Source organism: Hippocampus comes, unplaced genomic scaffold, assembly GCF_001891065.2.
Source record: "Hippocampus comes isolate QL1 unplaced genomic scaffold, H_comes_QL1_v1.1 scaffold359, whole genome shotgun sequence".
Classification (NCBI taxonomy): Eukaryota; Metazoa; Chordata; class Actinopteri; order Syngnathiformes; family Syngnathidae; genus Hippocampus; species Hippocampus comes.
In genome coordinates this window covers 829610-847506 of record NW_017806274.1, presented here as the reverse complement: position 1 = coordinate 847506, position 17897 = coordinate 829610, and the positions used below count along the sequence as shown (strand labels likewise).

Below are 17897 nucleotides of genomic sequence, written 5' to 3'. Positions count from 1 at the left end.
GGGGTTGTGGGAATACACCTGCCCACTACAAAGCCAGCGTGATGGATCGGAAAAGGCGCTAACTGACTCAGCACTTAAAAGGCTCTAGCTGGGGTTGGAGCAAAGAGGGCCTGATTGAAGCACACTGTCATCCCGCAAACAATAACAGGCATTCGTCTTTCCTATCGGGCACAATGATCATGTTGCTGATGTACAGAGAGCAGGGGAACAACAGCCAAAATTCTTGCAGACATATTACTGCCTGATGCCAGTTCAGTTTAATAGTGTTGATAGCATTTAAACCGTAAAATACCACAAATAACCGGTGGCATGCCGTGCAATTTTTTGTAGCTGTCTGAATGGAATACCTCGACTTAATCCAGCGCTATCACGTCAAAGTACAATAATCTCACACAAAACTGCAGTATGACAGCCTGCAAAAGGACATCATCGGGAGCTGTTCAGAATCAGCATTTGCATCACGATACGACAAGAAGAAAATACTCAGCATCGATACAGATTGCTCACACTTGGCTTGTTGTGACCGACCAATCACAGAAAAAGAAAAACGATGATGTCATTGACGGCCACGGACTGCCAAGAATTTGAAATCTGATCGGTTGAAGAAAACAGACGTGTTGCTAATGTAGTTTCGGTTGCAATTTGAAGCAGCGCGACAGAATCTGAAGTCCACGGGCAAATTAGATGGACATGGCAACAGCTGTAAGCCGAAATCTGATTGGACAAAACGATGATCCAACATCCACATCCACTTCATGAGGAACAATTGAGAGTCAAATTGAAAATCTTAGTCATGAAGATAATGCACATTTTAAACAATGTTTATTGTTTATTGCTGTAAAACTGGACGGCGTCGTACTGACAACGTTTTGAGCCCTTTTTTAAAATTTTTATGTACATTTTTTTTAACCAAGATGTTATTGATATGTCTGTTTTATTTTTGAATGAGTTCATATTCCATTTATAGAGGTGAGCCCTTTTTTAAAATTTTTATGTACATTTTTTTAACCAAGATATTATTGATACGTCTGTTTTTGAATGAGTTCATATTCCATTTATAGAGAACCAATCATAGAGTGTGCATGGTCCGACGAGTCAGTGACTAATGTAATTTAATAGCCAGTGCCGGCAGGGGTCATTTTTACAAGTGGACCCTGACACAATTTCAATGGGCTTTTCACACAGATACCGTAGTTGAAATATTATTACTATCAATTCATTTCACTTTAATTTCAGGATACACATTGTGGTTGTTTTTTTTTTTTGTATTTGCAATCCAGGCAAATAACATGGCATGCATTTGGAATAAATGTGCATTTGAGAAAAGGTGCAAGATGAAAACTACGTGAAAAAATTAATATACTGTGAAATTAGCTGGAGAAATAGCACACATTTTGTGAATGTGTGAAAATTTACGCTTTTATAGCCAAATTGGAGGCCAAATTAACCGAGCAGCGTGCTCTACACTCTTGGAGCCGATCGGGTGCAGGTGGCGGTCTAACAAATTTGTTCAGCACACTTTTTAACCTGTGGCTGGGGATGTACTTTCATCTGGTGGAGGCATCTCAATATCTGAATGAACTTTGTTGCAGCTGTTGCGGCGTGCCTTCCTTATCTTGTCCTGTTCTGCTTATCAGGATCGTGTACACACTTGGTTCGGTAATGAGCGTCACGCCTGCACCTCTCCCCATGTGGACGGGGCCCCACATCCGTCCGCAACACCCCCCCCCCCACATACACACACACAATGAGCAGCGTATGATGCTCACGTGTGTGTAATGTTCCACTCACACACCCGTGTGTCACCCTCGATATGTGCCCACCACATGCATGAATGCGAATGCAAGCACTGCTCGGGAGGCGTGGGGGCTGCTGAAAGTGGAACCCCCACCCCCCAACCCCCGTTTGGCATGGCAATGACAGATTTAAAGGATGTTGTGGATATGAGAGGGTGGGTGGTAGAGGATACGCGCGACATATAGCATGCGGCGGTGGCGCGGAGTGATGGCATCCTCTATTTAATGAGCACGGCCCTACGGTTACACACAGCTGTAAATCTGCCTGCTATCACTCTAATACAGGAAGCGTTATCTAATAAGTGAAACTCGGACGGCTAATTTCAATAAAGGCTAATACCTCCCACGACGTTGCGGAAGGCAACCATTGCCGAAAGTGGACTGCAAACATAGTGACTTTAAAGCAAACATACGCTGATCTGATTTCATAATGTGGCAAACAAACAAACAAATTAAGAAAAAAAAACAAAACAAAAAATAAAAGCAGACATATCCCAGATGTCCCAGGGCTAAAAGTGTAAAGCACCTTTGTGTCACTGGCCCTCTTGCTCTCTTTCTGGCCTGTCCTCTCAGCCTTGATTTGTGGTGTGCCGGTGTCAAAGGGGACTACTTTGTAGATGCTGTGCTCTACTTACCTGTTTCCTCACAGAAAGGGCAGTAAATGTCACTCCATGACACTCTCTGGACTGTCTCACTCCGACCATTACAAGGTTCCTGGGGTGGATACAGAAACGCATGGCTAAATTACCGTCGAGAAATCCAGGGATTTTTTTAAGGCTGGCTGATTTTGGGAAAAAGAAGAATCACAATTGTTTTGATTGATTTTTAAATACTAAACACGATTCTTCACTGATTTCCTAACGTAGCATTTATTCAACAACCAAAACTAAAAAGAACAACCAGAAAAGAACAACAAGTTAAGTAACAATATATGAAAATGATAGCAATAAAAATGTAATACCTGTTTTGTGCACTTTGGCCTCTAAGGGGCAGTGTGGTGCATGCAAGGAGATACACGAAGATAAAAAGAGTAGAAGAACAAAGTGGTGAATTTTATCAATCTAACTTGTTTTTGTAGCGATTAGAAAGAATATATGTCCATGACAATTAGTATATTACCTGCCTCTATGTGTTCATGCAACATTTTTGTTATTTGCAGGTTAATCCCTGTAAAATGAAAATTTTTGCTAGCCGGTCAACAGCGTTTTCCATTGAATGCTAGCATAGGCAAACTCTACAAACTACTTATCGTATTTAAATATATGTTGTACAATGAGTGTAATTTTTTTTTTCTGTTCGGTTTTACAGTTAATTTCAACTGAGATGTCAATAAATTAAAAAAAAATTACAACTTGAGAAAAACAATTTACAAGTAGTTACAAAGAAGCTCTTCGTTGCAGACCAACTCTGGTTGGAAGCCACCATATTTTTTACGCATTCATGCCAGGACGGGTCATGCTCAGACAGTACGCAGCCTGGCTATTCCAACTGAACCGTATACATGACTTGTTATTGGACTGCAAAAAGGAACATACGCCCCCCCCCCCCCGTGAATCTGAATGAAAATCCAAACAGATTTGACCTGTTTATTTCGATTGAAGTGATCGTATGGCACATTTGTTTTTCATTCTTATCGGAATACAAAGCGCCACGTAACCCCTCGGCTAATGTCCTGCTCAATAAATGACTGAAAGTGCACTAGCAACTGTGGCTCTCCTTGCCTAACCCTAGAAAAAAGTGACCATAACTTGGCAGTCATAAGACAAAACGAAATGAATGCATCATTCTGTATAGTGACTTCCATTCCAAGGAGGCATGATGCCTTCAAAACTCCTTAGCCACAAGGAATCAAAGCCCAAGGCTCTCACTCATCCCGCCTTATGAAGAGTCGTATTCATTATGCATTTTATTATGCTTTAATATTCGTGTTCAGTGGCCTGTCGGGGTGTGTAAAATTGTTCTACATGAAATCCGTGGCGTCAAAATGCTTGTAAACACTGAGAACAACTGTCTTTGCGAATGCTGTGGCGGGGGGGGGGGGACTGAGGGGTGGGGTTGTTTTTCTTTCTGTAATCGCTGACTGGTCTTTCAGCCTTATAAAATCATCAGTGCTGGAGTGACGATAAGAACTAATGAGACTGCGCCTCCTGTGCTTTTTTTTCCGAAACATGCTGACTGCACTCTGTCCAGGGGATTTCACAGGGCATTCAAGCACGGGACTATTAGAGGAAAGGGGGAAGTCATGTGATAATCACCATGGGACACAACTTTATTTATTTTTTTATTTTCTTTTTGGGCGGGGAGGGGGGGGGTAAGTCACATGAGAAATACGTACCCATTCTGTCCATTTATTTTGCACTTTGCTGGCTACTCATGAATCGTGGATACCACATACACATACCAGCCATTGCCAGAGTGGGGGTCTAAAATAGTGGAGCACTTAACACTTGAGCTACAAAGGAGGAACACGACAGTCTTAACTTCCCACAGCAATGTTATAAATATCCCAAACAACCAACATCACATGTGTTTCATTATTACACTTCAATACAGAGCAGATGTAGAGCAACAGAATTGCTGCTATCATTTATTTTTGTCATATTACAAGATTTCCCAGCAACGTTATTGGCTCAGAATTGGTGAGGCACAGTAGAGACCGACGAAAAAAATTGAGACATGTACATCACGACCCCAAGGCTGTTCGAAAGCTAAACAGGGGGACTCTTATGTGTGACATACAGAGATTTTGAGATACAGTGTTTCCAAAAATAGAATTATTAGACCGCCTGTCATAAAAACGAGTAAGGACGATTCAGTTTGAATGTGCATTCTTCAAATGTTAGAGTTTTACCATGCTGAATAGGAATTAGGAAAATTGGAGGCCAATTTTGGCCTTCTGGTCTTCTCTTAAAAGTCAGAAATTAACATCAAACCTCTCATTAGCATGAAAAAACAGATGGCAGTTATTTTAGGGAAGCTGCGGCATAAACGTTACATCGGTTGTTGCTCCAATCTAATTGCTAAGCACTCTACTGGACGCCATTTTGCAAATCAATCAATAAATGCAAAATGTGTGGTAAAGAAAATCCTCCTAAATCAGAATTACCCCCTACTATCATCGGTCCCACTCATGTACAGGACATAAAAATACACACACAGTACAATACACTAGCCTGATTGCTCAGGGTCATTTTTCAAAGGCAGACATCCACAATATGGCTGGTGAAACTCCAAGGAGGTTTTGGGTCTCAGCTTAATTAGATCTTGCAGAGCTAAATCAAATCAGTCTAAACGAGAGCAGAGAGTCAAAACCTCCCCACGCAAACAGGCGTCTCCTGTCTGCCCGGCATGACCGACAGCCTGCCAAAACTCTCCGTCTTTGGTTTTTTTTTTTTTGGCCGATGGAGCTACAAAGGAAAGACGCCGCTCTTCTTCCTCTTGTGCTTGCTTCTCCATAGTCACAAAAAAAAGAAGGGGGGGGGCAATGAGAAGGATGGAGAGTTTTGGCTACCTTCCCCCTAGCACATTACTTCACACACTACTTAACCTTGACAAGTCAATAAGATGCAAATGCAATTTGCTTATCTCCTCTTGACATTATGACTGCTCTTACTGCCTTGGGGGCATGTCGCTCCATTAGCCTTAGCCGTGTTCACCTTTTGGACAGTAAAAACACTACATCCTGAAAAGATGAATTTCTTGTTCCAATACATCGGGTCATCTAAATTTCATGAGATTGCTACGTTGCATGAAAATGCTTCATGTGCCACATATTTCATAGATAGATAGAGAGATAGACAAGTAAAAGTATGTGTCTGACAATTGGTATTGAAGTATCTGTTTTACATGCCTTTTGAGGCGTGGCCTGATGGTATGGCGTGATATCGGCATGTCTGCGTGTGAGCGGCTGGGCGTGAGCTGGTGCCTACAGCAGCTCCTATATGAGTGTGCTCATTGTGTTGATGTACGGAACAGTACTGTACCTGGGTTTGTCTACGTTTTTCACAAAATATCGCCGAAAAAATACTTAGCGCCTCAAGTAGACGAAACGCAAATTTATTGAAGTGAAAAAGTAAAATACAACTGAATTGTATTTAGGCAGTGGTTCTTTGGCAAAGAGTGAGTAATCGATGATTGAAAACAGCATTGTGGCTCTCCTTTCCCCACACGCGAGGGCATTACAGTCCAGCAAGTAAGACTCCGCTCGCTATCAACCACGCCAGAGTGTACCCCACTTCTTGCCCAAAGTCAGCTGGGAAAGGCTCCAGTGGTATGGATAATGCTATGGATGGAAACTGAAGTTTAAAAACCAAAGCTTGTGGTGTTTTTCTTCTCCAGTTTCTTCCTCATCTGTCTGAGTAGAGTCACATGACTACTCCACAACAGTGTGCTCAGTCAAATGCGGTGTGCAAGAATCCAACGGCGCGAGCGTGCATGTGCGTGTGTGCGTTTCAAGCAGGTGAAGCGAACCCCTCAGCATCTGGCTGGTGCTCCCTGGCTAGAAAAACATTCCTCTCCCTGCTGCAGGGTGGCTTCAGCCCAGGTCCATTAGTCACTAGGCCCTGGACACCTCTCAGTCATCCCACCACATAAGGCAGCATAATTGATAGCCATCAGCCGCGAGTCGTGCGGTTGGGGCGCGCGATGGTCACTTCATGTTTTGGTTAAAAAAAAAAAATTAAAAAAAAAGTGGGGTCCGCAACTCCCGTCCTGTCTCTTTGCCATCACTCCACTTGAAGGTGAGATGATTTAGGAGGCTGGGAAAAAGTTAATTTCTCTTGATCATTGTGTGCAACCTGGAGCCTTAATGGCGGGCGTAATTAATTCTGCTGATGTTAATCACCAGGGCTGGTCCCCACAATTATCAGCCCTGTGCAGATGGGGCACAGCGCAGACATGAAAAATTAGGAAAATGAATCTGTAATGGGGTGGCAGATCTAATCTGTGTCAGAGAAAACAAAGTTAAGGAAGAGCAAGGAGCCTCAGGATTCCAGGTGAAAGCCAGCAACGCAAACAAAAACCTGTGTGGCAAAGCTGAAACGGGGTTTTGTAATTGCCACGCGATTCTTAATTCATCACCGTAGCGGAGATCAACATCTCGGTTCTGAACAAAGCTTTGGGAAGGAGGGGAGCCACGGTGGCCACGTTTACGGGGACGGAAAGGTTAATCAGCTTCCACTCATAGCTGTGTGTGGCTTGGCGATCACCATGTATACTCACTGGCTGAATTAAAAAACACACACACACACACACACACACACACACACACACACACACACACACACACTGCCATACACAGATAGATGAAAGGTAGATTCATGATATGTTAGCGCATGCATCCACCGAGTAAAAAGGGGAAAAAAATGCAATCAATGAGCACACACACACACACACACACACACACACACACACACACACACACACACACACTGATTGTTTCAATCATGGGCCATACCGATGAAAGAATTACCAAAGCATTAACGGTCAAAGGACACACACTCCCAGAGGACATTTTCCTCTGCCAACGTCAAACAAAATTAAGCAAAATACAACTGATTAATTGAATTGCGGAGGAGCCATTTTTCAAGCTCTTACTTGGCTCTGGCAGTCCAGGCATAGCGTCATTGCGTTTTTCGTCTGCTTAATTGGTCTCGCGCCTAGTTTGCACATTCTTACAAAGTCTGGGCCATGATAATAATAATAAATCTTTAGCCATCATAATTGTTCTTAGAACAGTTAGAAAAAAAAAAGAAAAAAAAAGCGAGTGGCAATTGACTCAAGTACTGCTCCGTTATTGATGAGATGTGTAAGCAGCTCTGTTACCAGTGTTGTTACTGGAACGCAAGCTACACCTAGCTAGCAATGATTGATTGAATCGTATCTGATTTGTGCACTTTGAGTGATTGTGCCAACGATATGTTTTCTTAGGTAATCATATCCATGTCGGAAAGCTTTAATCGCTACCTTTGTTTAAGACGATGAAATTTAGTTGCTTCTAAGGCTTTGTAGAAAGGAGCTTCTGGACACGCAGCAAGGAAACACAAGTCCTGAATCTTAAGACGATGACAGACCAAAAGCAAACGTTCTTTGCTTTGACCTATATAAATATATTTTTCACTGAAAGAAGAAACAAAGCTTAGATTTGGAAATTTACCATTGATTAGCGACTTTGGCAAGCTAGCATAAGGTTATTTTTTTGTTCAGTAGTTCCTCATTTAATGTACCGTATATGTTCTAAAACACATCAAGTACTCGTGACCATACTCCACTGATTTTATTACCTATACAGCCGACAACTGTGTACTTCACCAATAATAGCATGTTGAAGAGACATGACAACACGCTTCTCTGAGCCGCGTGCTAAGCTAATGTCCATGCTGTCCGATGGAAACGTCGCCATTGCTAACATGGACGCCACACTGAAATGTCTCCACAGTACTTCTAAAAAGACAGTTGTATGGTTTCCTGTCTTTTGTCGTCATCCTGAAACTATTGCGTTCACTCGCCCTTCGTTTCTATGGTGACCGCATTGGCAGCCTTTGTACTTAGCTGCAATTACACGTGTGATCAAGTCGTACGTATCGACGATATTCCAGTTCGCTCCCGAGTTTTTCCCCCAACCTTGATCTACAGCAAAAGGTCAAAGGCTCCTCTTGTTGTAATTACTCACGAGGGAGGCATTCTTGAGGGGAGAGCCAACGAGGAATAATAGATGGTGCGCTAGTTTTGTTCATTGTTCTGTGGTCAGGTGTGACCAGGTGTTTACACAGGCCACACACTCGCAGCGAGGCAAAGGACGTACAGAGCATTTAAAGATGCCCTGCAAGATTTGTACAGCACACATTTATCATACACAGACACAATCCAGACTAAAACTAACAGATTTTGTTTTGAGGGGTTTTTTTTTGTATGACACAGAGCAATTACAGCTATGCAAAAGCTGCTCGCGATGGAGGCCAAGGATGCAGAATTCCTCGGAGAGGTCAACGTGATGGAGATTAGTATGGTCATAATTCCGGGCGGATTATATGCTAATGCACTCTCGCCTGTTTGTGGGAGGAAATTGCATTGTGGTTATTAGCGTGACACCCGAGCTCGGAGATGCGACGCCCTCGTCGGCTCTCGGATGTCCTCCAAGGATTTACATTTTTATTACAACACGCCGCGAGGTGAAATAACACCGCGCGCACCCTCAACCTGAAAGATTTAATTGAATGTATTCAAATGTGATTCATTGAACAATTACACTCTCATTCTGCTAGTGCAATTGTTTTGCCTATACGGGGCTCTGCTTCCCCTTTCCTCATCCTCTCACTAACACTCCCACTCCCTTTAAATTAAAAATCGGCCTGGCCTTTGAGGGGGAATCAATAGGTGCGTTAATTACAGCAATTCATTACCCAAATAAACGTGGAACTCAACCTTTTGCTCGGATACAAATTTAGGGGGCGTGGAGAGACAAAGGCCCGCACCGGGAATCCCTGTTGCATTAATCTGCGGGATCAAACTCCTGGGAGTGTCCGGCGCGGGATCAATCCCCACGCAGAGACGGTGACTTATGGGCGCTGAATACAAAAGGTGGCCATGTGACATGGCTTCCTCTCTCGCTCGCTCACGACTGCGGTGTCGTATTGGGAGTTCTGCCGGCCCACAATGCAGCGGGGCTATCAGGGCAGGCCCCCTGATCCCCAGCTCCCAGCCCATTCCGAGGTTTGTCCCTCTTAAATTCTTCCCACCGCAGAGACTCGGGCGAAGGCGGCAGGCAGAGGACGCAGCTAAAGGACATCCCTCTCCCTTACTGTCATCTCTACAGCGCCAGCCTATTTAGGAATTATATCTCTCGCGTAGGCCATAATAAAAGATGATAATGATGGATCGCACCAATAAATTACTGTTGAGTGGATTGTTAGGTCACACGTTTTTGCGTGTGAGAGCCGAGCATCCGTCGGAAAAAAGTACAGATGAATGAGTGCGATGTAAATGTTGTCACGTGCGATCGCCATGGTGGCAGTCACGTCGTTTAATGACTGTCGCCGTTTGGCGGGCGTTACCGCAAAGAAACGATTGTTAATTAGTGAGGAGATGGGGGTTGCCACCACATTGGACACCAACCTTCTGAACGGCAGAAAAATCCCTTGTTTTTTTTTTTTTTTTGGTCTTTTTTTTTCGAAGCGATCATTTCTTTTGAATTTTTGCAGTACACAGGCATGTCTGAATTTAAAATTGCATGTCTTAGTATCATATTGGGCTGCAACATTGGCACTGGAACATCTATACTGATATCCATTAGCATGTCTATGTTAGTATCTAGCGAGCTGATTTTTGCTTGAATATGATGTGGTTGAACAGTTAATGTTCAATATACAATGTTTATTTTTTAATTTTGTCGGTTAGCATGCAATTCAACTGGGAGTGCCTCAAGTGGAGAACAGGCGCTAAAGAATGCATTCACCATGTGTGTTTTAATAGTTTTATCAAGGTTGTTTTAAATTTGTGGGAGAGGTGAAAAAAAAACATTTGTGAAAAAATAGGGAATTTATCAAAATGTGACATTGGACGTTTCGACCCGACACCAGTGATTGTTGTTATTATTTTATATTGAAAGTTCCAAAAAGTTTATTGATGGTCATAGTTTGACCCTGGAGACATTTTAAAAGCAATTTTTACATTTCCCATTTCCCATTTTGAACTTGGAAGTCCTACTGCACTTTTTTTTTTTTTTAAAACAGCGTCCACGGTTACAAAAAAAATAATGTCTCCATATTCCTGCAGACCAGCACAATCCGACAAAAGCTAAACCACAAGCAAATCAGAATGCATGTTGACATTTCCAGCCCGAAAAATAAACATCATCTGTCAATTGTTCACTGCAGCATGTTCGATAAATTCTATACGTGCACCTCACTATACCTCATAAAGTATCCTGTGCGTCACCTCTGCTTTAAAAAAAAAAGCTGTTGTGCCTCTCGCCACCTCAAGTGGGTGGTGACCCAGTTCAACAAAGTTGGGCACACTTTGGGTACAACGAACCCGTGCCACATGAACTCCGAGCACGGTTGACTGTTGCTCTCGTCCGCGCAGCTCATTTAATGCGAGCTGACGTTTCAGTGGCCTCGAATTTTCCGAAGCTCTGACCCGACCCAGTTTTCAAATCGGTGGCTGGACGTCCACAGAGGAGCTCTCAGCGCAGCACTTTCAGACAACTTTTACGGGAAAGCACCTCAGAGTTATCTTTCGATCGCATTTGTTATTCTCTTCGTTTTTACTGCTTGTAAAAAAAAAAAAAAAAAAAACTAAAAAAAAACTTGATCTCTCTTTACCGCTTTTAAAAACTAAAAGCTGATTTGTTTTTCATAAAAGTCCATTTGAGTTGGCGACGGTCCAAAAGTGTTGCTAATTAAAAATCAATCTGCGGGCCATTAGCGAGAGGGTGTGCGCCAAGGTTGTGTGTATCAGAGGATCATTTGTAATGAGGCTGGCTCTGGAAAGGAGGGATGGGAGGTACACAAGTGAGATAATCTGGGGACCTGCTGGTTCTTAACTTAACAATTGATGCTATGTGTAAAGATGCTGAACTTGTAGTCTGCACTAATTGATCCACTTTGCCTCATTGGGAGAAAGCCACGAAATAAATGTGGGTGTTCATTGCATGCGAGCGACTCCATAGATAACTATTAAAGGTGAAGTTGTTTACCTGATTCTGATGGCTGTGGAAGGCATCGCGGAGCAGGAAGACATTTGTCTGCTTTAGCACGAGTGCTCCAGAATGTTTAAGTGATAAATCTTGGCCAACTTCAACCAGCACCCTGGGAACAAAAAACCTGGAACCCCGGACTCTGCGACTTATTAAAGTTGTAGGGGTGTATTCCATAGCACCTTTCCAAAATCTGCCCAATTACAGAGGCGAGGTTGCTACCGACGGCGAGAAATTTCTCCCTGTGGTTTTAAATCAACTTTTGTGGACTGGCCCGTAGTGCGGATTGAATAAAGAATATAGGACGGGAGTTATTTGAAATTAAAAGGCTAATGCACAACGGTGACCAACCGTAAGCTAGTTTCAATCGACCCAATGGAAATTGTTTAAAAGCGTGAACGGTTCAACAGATACAGAAATACACGAGGACCTGAATTGAGTCAATCTGTGAGGCATGACGATAGAAAAACAACGAAATGTGTACATAGTACAATGGTTATTTGAAATAATTCACTTTTTTTTGTATTTTATTACTTGTAATTTATTCACAATAACAACCAAAATCATATGTAAAAAGATCATGATGTTAAATCAATGAACTATTTTAGCCACAGAGAACACGAGTGGCCTAACTGCATTTCAGTCATTTTTAAGTTAAGTGCATTCGATTCCGGCTCCGCTCTTCCTGTGCGGAGTTTCCATGTTAGTGTGCCCTAAGATTGCGGGGATCGGCTCCGGCAGGCCCGTGATACTCGTGAGGAAAAGCGGATTAGCAAATGGATGGATGTAAGTTAGAGAAGAAGAAATGAAAAGAGAAAATACACATGCTTCAGATGAGCACTGGTCTAGATCAAGGTTGACTACAATGGAACCTTGATTTAACAGACCTGGAATCAACGGAACCCGGATTCAACAGACAGAAAATAGCGGCCAAGTGACTCAAAATGCCTTTTCATACAGTACCGTTCAAAGTCTGGTCGTTCCAACTTCCAATGTGCTGTCAATATGGATAAAGAGACTTTCCAGTCGACTAGAGCAGGCTAAAAAGCACTTCAATATGGCAGCCAGGTTGGGGCGAGTTTCCCAGTAAAACAATGGGTGGCCAGACATTCGGAGAAGAGAGTTCCTTCAAATGTAATGGCGCATCAACGTTAGCTTAGCATCTGCCATTGGCATGCAGCTCAAAGGGGGCATGTCGTCTCAACTTACATCTGTGGCTGGTTTTACTGGAGCGAATGGTGTAGAGGTCTTTTGCTATTTTTGGGTCACCCTTTCCCCAGTGAGCCTTTCACACGTCTATCGCTATTGTATTGATAGTAGACTTCGCTCACCATGCGCAGAAAAAATTCAAATTCCCCAAAAATGACATGGATCGATTCGAAATGTCCTTTTTTGTGGCGCAAAAGCGAGTCAGTAAACAGCCTTTTGAGATTGGTGCGACCGCCAGGCAAACGGAGAAATGGAGTGCCAGGGCAGAGTGTGTCAGACACACCGTTGCGTCGCGTGCGTTTGATAATGCATGAGTCTCCGGAGCGACGGCTGCCGTGACAGAGCGAGCTCAAGGAGAGCTCAATAACAGAGCTGTCAATGTATCCCCTATTTGAGTGTATTTTTAGTGGCCGCCATCGCCGGGGCCTCATGCATATTTCAATAGATCTTTTGTATATAAGGTGCGCGGGCAGCCACAAACCGGAGTGAAGACGAGCAGCACGCGACGGCGAAGAAATATGGGCTTGATTGTGAGATTTGACAGAAGAGCTCCGCGCAGCCCTCGATAGGTTGCCTCTGACTTTGAGTGGATGGGCCGGCAAGACCTTCATTGATTGCGTTTGGAGACAACAAAGAGATGACATTGAGCTCAGTGCAGGAATGAGAGCAAAAAGATGTACAACACATTAAACTTGCAGGGCCCGCCACCGTGTAATCAGACCAGAAAGGGGGTGAAAAAGTGAAGGAAATTAATGGATCCCCTCACAGGCAGGATGCGGACACGCAATCGCGCTCACACAGACGTGGGCGGGTTTTCATTGCATAAAAATGCTTCAAAGCTATGACTCGATGCTGAATCGCGCGCACAGGGATGTGCCCTAATCAGCGCATATCATTTTTCACGCACGCTGTCAGTTTTATCGCAGCAAATGTATTGTTTTATGATATATTCGAGCTTGATTGCAATTTGTCGGAAGTCGTTATATTCATAGCGAGCATTTTAATCGCCATCGAGAACATCGCCGTGTTATGCGGAACGACGTGCGCGCAGAGTTCCATGCCGCCTTGTTTTCACATTTCTTGATGAAAGTGTAAATTTCCACCGCGCCGTTTGACAATCCGATTGCGCTTCACACTATAAACATGTTAATCGAAATTGATGAGCAGCATGGGAGACATACGGCGCTGTATTGTTGTATTATTTTTGCTCCACTCATGGGTGTTAGTTACAAGTGGACCAAATACTGTCACGAATGCAGCTAAGGTTGTGCAATTGGTAGCCATCCATTTGTCCATCAGGCCCAGCTGGGTCGGGGCAAAAGTCAAAAAATGACTCCCTGGATTGGATTGCCTGTCAATCACACTCACATCTCACTGCATCTCACGCAGCGAGCGGAGCATTGTCACAATGCTTGGCCACTGTGTCAACAGACAACCAAAGCGACAACTGGCGACTTTAATATGTCAGCAGACCTCATATGTACTGTTGCTGACCTCTTAACTGGAACACGTAAGAGGGAGCATGCAACTCCTATTCTGGCCACCTTCCAGTGCACTTTTGAGTTCATTTTAAGAATCTGGTCTTTTGTTTTCCGACCTCTAAATGGTCTCGCTCTGTCTTAATTCGCTGAGCTGCTCCTTGAGGAACCAAAGTCGAAGCCTCGTGGTGCACATTAGACAAGCCCCTTCGCTTTTTTTCCAAAACCAGCCTTCAAATCCGTTTTTATTTCTCTGCTTTCCACACAGCATGGACCCCATTGAGACTCTGCCCTTGTTTTAGTGTTCTGTTTTATTGTCTTTAAATTGTTCTTTTATTTCCTGATTAGCATCCAATCGCAACTATTTTGGATGCGTCACATCGTTGTTTGCGGCGGCTGCTGCTGCTCCATCCTTCACAATCCAGTGGCGGGTTATTGACGCCGAACTGATCTAATCAAAGGGTTGATGCATTACAGATGATGACTCATAACTCTGCAGCCGGCAGCAAGCAATATGTAGGCGGGATGACATCAGTTTGACATGGGAGCAACTCCTTCCATTCTCTTTTGATATTCTACAAAATGAGCACTGGGGGAATCCAGACAGGCAAACTTTCCATGACATCAAAGTCATGGAATTTTACTCCTGTTGATAGCTGGATTCGATTAAATTCTCTTGTGCTTTCTTCTTGGCCGCAAATAAAGTACGTCGCGTATTTTGGTCAATGTTATTCCATAACTGCGGCCAATAAATGAGACAAGTGGCGTACATCCCCAAAGACTGCGTAATGTTGAGACACCTTCATCCCTCCACATGAAAATGGAGAAGTTTGGCTACAATGAGGCCTTGGGCTTAAATGACCTCAGATGTCTGGATGTGTTGCTTCTCATTGGGGATTGCAATGCGGAGCACTGCCAAGAGAGGGCGTCGGGATGATTTGTCTGCGGAGGGAAAATGTTTGGAGACACACCTCTCACGCAATGAATAAATCTGTCTTGGATTGGGCAAGACTCTTTAGTTCCTTTGAATGGTAATCAATCATCTCCCAAAGATACTGGAGACAACTTGATGCTTCCAACTGTGGGAAGGACCCAGTGACTGCTGCTCCGTGCACAAAGAAGAAGAGATTGGAGAGTGGTTATATTTAATTTTCTATCTATTCACATAATCAATATATCCATCCATCCATACATTTTCCGATCCGATTATCCTCACAAGGGTCGCGGGGGGTGCTGGAGCCTATCCCTGCTATATATATATATACACACAGTATATGGTCCAGAAAGCTTTCCAATGCCAGATCCATTTAACTTTAACAAAGAGATTTACAATAGTCCATTTTCTCAAACAGTGCAGGCCGCCGCTCCAATCGACACCATGGCTCATCCATTTCAACAAATAAATCAATGACGGCCGTCCATTAGCAACTTTAAATAATAGTCGGTCCCGTCAGGCAGCGGGAACTACCTTGACTGAAGATACGGTTTCCGACAAGCATACGGTTTGGTAACATCCACTCCAATACAGTCATTGTTTTCACCACAGGTGGGATATCTGCACGAGTTATGATAACAGCCAAGCACTAAAACAGCAGGCGAGCTGGTAACACACCACTGAATTCAGCAAAGACAAAAAATAAAAATAAAAATTACAGTACAAGCCCGGTGGTCCAACATCATTCAAGATGCACTCCAAGGTTTTGATTCGAGAAGCTGAGCAATTTCACTTCCAAACTGTGACGACTGAAAGATAAATTGCGGTAAGTGAGCGGGCGAGGAGCGAGCGAAAAAAGGCAGCAACCTTCTTTCGCGGTGTAATTACAAAGAGAAAAGCAAAGTCAAAATATGCCTCCTGCATTGGAAATCTATCGCGCGCAAGGATTGCCCTAGAACTTTCAAGGTGCTCTAACGAGAGGCAGAGGAGCGGTCACATTGATGGCACAGGGGCCATCAGATTTCCATTATTGACTGCAGCAGATATTGCACTGTAGCGCTGTGTAAATTGGTTCCTGAGGGCCTTTCAGCTCTCTGAGCAGGGGCAAAGCGTGCAGGTTGTTCACCCACCCCGCACCCCTCGGCTCTGTAAATCCTACCGGCGGACCACTTCCAGTCCCTTCACCGGCGCCGCCCCCCGCCACCCCCCCTTCCTCTGATCAATACCTAATTCCAGCCTGTGCAATCAGCCAATGTTGCCCCGGCAACGCTGATGTCACAAGTTGGGTGCGGGCTGTTACAACAAATCATTCTTTTTAAGCAATCGTAATGGAGTATTTGCACAGTGGGCTGAGACAATTTACGCGCCGAGCTCCACTCTTAAGGACAGCTCCCCCTCAGCTGCTGACCTCACGAGGTAGGTTGGAGGAGGTAACCATGGCAACAGTTTAACTTAGCGCAGCGCAATTCATTGCGGTCAGGGGGAAAAAAAAAAAGAGAATAACATTTGGAATTCAAAATTGTAAACCGTTACAATCATTCACATGAAAACGGTCACGTTAGATTTTAATAGAACAGTAAAGACACTTTCTATAAAAATTCTATTTATTTAGCAATTTTTTTTTTAAATAAGCCGCCTTGGTTTTATATGGCCATGCGTGATGTGCTATTTTCAAATCGTAATTGATTTAATTCAATTGAATGATATAATCGATTGTCAAATTAATCATACAACCTTTTTTCATCGAAAATTGTCCAACTCCTCAGAACAACAAGGAAATATTCTCTGATTTTGTAGTCCCGTTTTTGGACATGTAACAGACCCAACCAGTGAATGAATCTTGATTAATTTATGTTTGTGCATTTTATGCAACGTCAATTTGAAATAATGTCCTGTTTTTAAATTTAGGAACGATTAAAAAAAAAAAATCTAATCAACAAAATTCTGGACAGATTAATCGATGACTAAAATAATCTTCATTTGCAGCCTTCAATGTATGACGTGAACACAATATTAAAAAAAATAAATAAATAGATGTGTTTCTTTTACAGGGTACACGAATGTCGACATTACCCTCAAAAGTGAGTGCATTTGTGCATCTCTTCTGTCAGGCAGACATTGACTGAATGACCTGAACGTCCTTAAACATTGTTAAGACAGATTCAGGCAGAGGGAAGTGGCCCGCTGCTTGCCTAAAGACGAACTCTCCCCTGAGCCGCCGTGGCCCCTGATTCAATCAGAGCGTCTCCACATCCGGCGTTCCCTGGCACTGATGTATTGCTGGGCGCAAGCGGTGGTGTGCGCCATCATTGCGCGGATCAAGTTATGTCACACTTCTTTCATGGCCGCCGAGATTTTATTGCGCTTCTGTCCACATATGCTGAGAGGTGAAGGCATTCGTTTGATCTGCCAGGTGTGATCCGTTTATCTGATCATGGATTGAGGAAGGCAGAATGAAGGTCGACCAGCTTCCTTGGTGAAATGGCTGATAACGGGCGTTGTACGATATGTAAAATTGGTGACCGAGTAGTTTGCGGGTTGGCTCAATTCACTTCACAACAGGCCGCAGCTTTGCAATAAAATTACCGAGCAATTTTTCAAAAAGAGTTTTCGAGCTGTTTATTGCCACTCCCTGTTGAATTGGACGGTCAAACTAAAAATTAAACAAAGAGAATGACACTTTGTGTATTTAAAACAGCCACAAACTTTAACCTTTCAGTCCAATGGCTTCATGCGAATGCTAAATTGCATCGGGGCGTGATGCGGTGCTTTAAGCTTTCGAGCAA

General features: G+C 43.5%; 1 long non-coding RNA gene across 1 annotated transcript in view; it reads right to left on the bottom strand.

Moving 5' to 3' along the window:
- The window catches only part of LOC109507855 (uncharacterized), an 82575-nt gene that overhangs the window by 387 nt on the left and 64291 nt on the right, over window positions 1–17897 (bottom strand). The window contains exon 4 of the long non-coding RNA XR_002166548.1: window positions 2432–2510. This is a non-coding gene — a long non-coding RNA (uncharacterized LOC109507855). The remainder of the gene's footprint in view (window positions 1–2431; window positions 2511–17897) is intronic.